General features: G+C 40.2%; 1 non-coding gene across 1 annotated transcript; it reads left to right on the top strand.

Moving 5' to 3' along the window:
- The first annotated feature begins 3,512 nt into the window (after window positions 1–3,512).
- LOC127076970 (small nucleolar RNA R71) lies at window positions 3,513–3,619 on the top strand. Its single transcript, XR_007786974.1, has one exon. It is a non-coding gene; the product is annotated as a small nucleolar RNA R71 (small nucleolar RNA).
- The last annotated feature ends 613 nt before the right edge of the window (window positions 3,620–4,232 follow it).

Below are 4,232 nucleotides of genomic sequence, written 5' to 3' on the forward strand. Positions count from 1 at the left end.
AAGATAAATTAGGTGGAATTATTCCGGCAGCTAAATAATTGACGAAGTCAGCGTACCAGGGTGTAACACATATAGCTAAGGTGGTCTCTACCTGTTCATCCGCTTTATTTTCTTCCAAAGTAGCTATAAGTTTATCGTACGAGAAATCATCGTTGATCGAAGTTCTTTCCGGTTCAAGGTTTTCGAGTCTAGAGAGGTGATCTGCTACTACGTTTTCAGTTCCTTTCTTGTCTTTGATTTCCAAATCGAACTCTTGTAGAAACAGGATCCACCTTAGGAGTCTAGGTTTAGCATCCTTTTTTGTTAAGAGGTACTTAATGGCAGCGCGGTCAGTGTAAACGATTATTTTGGCTCCGACCAAGTAAGAACGTAACTTATCTAGTGCAAACACTACTGCTAGAAGTTCTTTCTCGGTTGTGGCGTAATTCATTTGTGCTTCATCTAGGGTTCTACTTGCGTAATATATAACGTGAAGCTTTTTATCCTTTCGTTGTCCTAAAACGGCGCCTACGGCATAGTCACTTGCGTCACACATTATTTCGAATGGTTCATTCCAATCTGGTGTCTGCATTATGGGTGCGGAGATCAATGCTTGTTTAAGCGTTTGAAATGCTTCTAAACATTTATTGTCGAATATGAATTCAGCGTCCTTCATCAATAGTCCGGTCAAAGGTTTAGTTATTTTAGAGAAGTCTTTAATGAATCGTCGGTAAAAACCGGCGTGTCCTAAGAAGCTTCGTACTTCTCTCATAGTTTTCGGAGGTTGAAGGTTTTCGATTACCTCTATTTTGGCTTTGTCTACTTCAATTCCTCTATTTGAGATGATGTGTCCTAAAACAATTCCTTCTTGTACCATAAAGTGACATTTTTCCCAATTGAGTACAAGGTTAACTTTTACACATCGTTCTAGAACTCTTTCTAGGTTTTCAAGACATTCTTCAAAGCTTTGTCCGCATACGGAAAAATCATCCATAAATACCTCCATGATGTTTTCGAGAAAATCTGCGAATATTGCCATCATGCACCTTTGGAAGGTTGCAGGAGCATTGCACAAGCCGAACGACATTCGTCGATAAGCGAAGGTACCAAAAGGGCATGTGAATGTTGTCTTTTCTTGGTCATCAGGATGAATTGGTATTTGAAAGAAGCCTGAATAACCGTCTAGATAGAAGAAATGAGAATGTTTTGCTAATCGTTCTAACATCTGGTCAATGAATGGTAAAGGGAAATGATCTTTTCGGGTTGCTTTGTTTAGTTTCCTATAGTCAATGCACATTCTCCATCCCGATTCGATTCGTTTGGTTATAGTTTCTCCTTTTTCATTTTCAATAACTGTTATACCTCCTTTCTTTGGTACTACGTGTACCGGACTAACCCATTTACTATCAGATATAGGATATATGAGACCTGCCTCTAATAACTTTGTTACTTCCTTCTTCACTACCTCACTCAGGATCGGGTTTAGTCTGCTCTGATGTTCCCTAGAAGTTTTACAGTCTTCTTCTAGCATGATGCGGTGCATACAAATAGAAGGACTTATTCCTTTAAGATCGGTGATGTTGTATCCTAGTGCGGTTGGATATTTTCTTAAGATATGTAGGAGTTTTTCGGTTTCGAGTTTTCCTAGGTCTGCATTAACTATCACTGGTCGTTCAAGTTCTAAGTCTAGGAATTCATATCTCAGATTTTTGGGAAGTGTTTTCAGGTCGAGGGTTGGTTTCTTAAGGCATTGCGTAGGGTCCGGTGTTATTGCTAAACATTGGTTAAGTTTGTCTTCTACAAGATAGTCAGACGATTTGTCATTCTCTGACTCTGTTTCTTTTATGCATTCATCGATGATATCCATGAAGTAACATGTGTCTTCTATTGCAGGTGCTTTCAAAAATTGGGAGAGAATGAACTCAATTTTCTCTTCTCCTACTTCGAAAGTGAGTCGTCCTCTTTTTACGTCTATGATAGCACCGGCGGTTGCTAAGAATGGTCTTCCCAATATGATGGGTGTAACTTCATCTTCTCTTATGTCCATAATTATAAAATCGGTTGGAATGTAGAATTGACCTATGCGCACGGGAACGTTTTCAAGAATTCCTACAGGATATCTAACGGAACGATCTGCTAGTTGCACAGACATTTTAGTTGGTCTTAATTCTCCCATTTCTAGTTTCTTGCATATGGATAAAGGCATAACACTGATACCAGCTCCTAAATCGCATAAGGCTTTATCTATGACAAATTTTCCTATGTGACAGGGTATAGAGAAACTACCTGGATCTTTAAGTTTAGGAGGCATATTCTGGATTATAGCGCTACATTCAGCAGTGAGTGTAACGGTTTCGCTTTCTTCAAGTTTCCTTTTATTAGAAAGAATTTCTTTTAAGAACTTAGCATATGAGGGCATCTGCGTAATAGCTTCTGTAAAAGGAATTGTGACGTTTAATTGTTTTAGTAGGTCAACAAATTTTTTAAATTGGCCCGCATCTTTGGTTTTAATAAGCCTTTAAGGGTAAGGGATAGGTGGTTTATATGGTGGTGGAGGTACATTAGGTTCTTTCTTTTCTACGGTTTCCTTATTACTCTCTTCCTTTTCCTTAGGTTTATTTTCTTCCTCAGTTGACTTTTTAGAGTTTTGGTTTTCTGTCCTTGGATCAGACGGTCCTTCCACTTCCGTTCCACTTCTTAATATGATTGCATGAGCGTGGCTTTTCGGGTTAGGTTGGGGCTGTCCAGGAAATGTACCAATTGGGGCAGCAGTAGGCGCTTGTTGTTGAGCTACTTGTGATATTTGCGTTTCCAGCATTTTGTTATGGGTAGCCAGGGCATCTACTTTACTTGCTAGTTGTTTAATTTGTTCGCTAGTGTGTACATTCTGGTTTAAGAAATCTTTATTGGTTTGCTGTTGAGAAGCTATGAAGTTTTCCATCATGATTTCCAAGTTGGATTTCCTAGGAACGTTATTGTTAGGTGTAGATGGGATCGGCTTTTGATATCCCGGAGGTATAGCTGGGGCTTGATTTGGAGCTTGTCCTGGTGCGTATAAGGCATTATTACTCTTATATGAAAAATTAGGATGATTCTTCCAGTTTGAGTTATAGGTATGCGAGTAGGGATTTCCTTGAGCATAATTCACTTGCTCTGCTTGGATTCCTGTTAGGAGCTGACAATCTGCAGGAGTGTGACCTTGGATTCCACAGACTTCGCAATTCTGAGTTATGGCAACCACGGTGGCTGGGGGTGATACATTTAAACTTTCAATTTTCTGGGCCAGAGCATCCATTTTTGCATTAAAATGATCAAGGCTACTTATCTCGTACATGCCACTTTTCGTTTGAGGTTTTTCTACCATTGTTCGCTCGCTTCCCCACTGATAGTGGTTTTGGGCCATGCTTTCGATAACTTGATAAGCATCGGCGTAGGGTTTGTTCATCAGTGCACCACCTGCGGCGGCGTCTATGGTTAATCTCGTGTTGTACAAGAGACCATTATAGAAGGTATGAATAACTAACCAGTCCTCTAAACCATGGTTTGGACAAAGTCTCATCATATCTTTGTATCTTTCCCATGCTTCGAAAAGAGACTCGTTATCTTTCTGTTTAAATCCATTTATCTGGGCTCTCAACATAGCTATTTTGCTCGGAGGAAAATATCGGGCAAGAAAGACTTTCTTCAACTTGTTCCATGTGGTAACTGAGTTGGAAGGAAGAGACTGAAGCCATCTTCTAGCACTATCTCTTAACGAGAAAGGAAAGAGACGAAGTCGAATTGCCTCTGAAGTGACACCATTAGCTTTAACAGTATCAGCGTATTGGACAAATACGGATAAATGAAGGTTTGGATCCTCGGTAGGATTTCCAGAGAATTGATTCTGTTGCACTGCCTGCAACAGCGAAGGTTTAAGTTCGAAGTTGTTTGCTTCGATTGCGGGTGGAGCAATACTTGAATGCGGCTCATCTTGCGATGGAGCGGCGTAATCTCGAAGAGCACGAGCTGGTTCTGCCATCTCGGGTATCGGTGAAGGAAGAAGATTTTTGAGATCAGGAATTTCGATTGGAGGGAGATTGTTTGCAGCACGATATTCCCGAATTCGTCGTAAGACTCGGAGATATAGTTCGATGTCGTTGATTCTTAAGTAAAACGGCTCGCCTTGTGAGCGAGTGTGTGGCATACAAATCAACGAAAAAAAATAAAAATAAGCCTTAGTCTCTACAGCGTAACAGAAGAGTTACGATATCGAC

Source organism: Lathyrus oleraceus, chromosome 4, assembly GCF_024323335.1.
Source record: "Lathyrus oleraceus cultivar Zhongwan6 chromosome 4, CAAS_Psat_ZW6_1.0, whole genome shotgun sequence".
In the NCBI taxonomy this organism is placed as follows: Eukaryota; Viridiplantae; Streptophyta; class Magnoliopsida; order Fabales; family Fabaceae; genus Lathyrus; species Lathyrus oleraceus.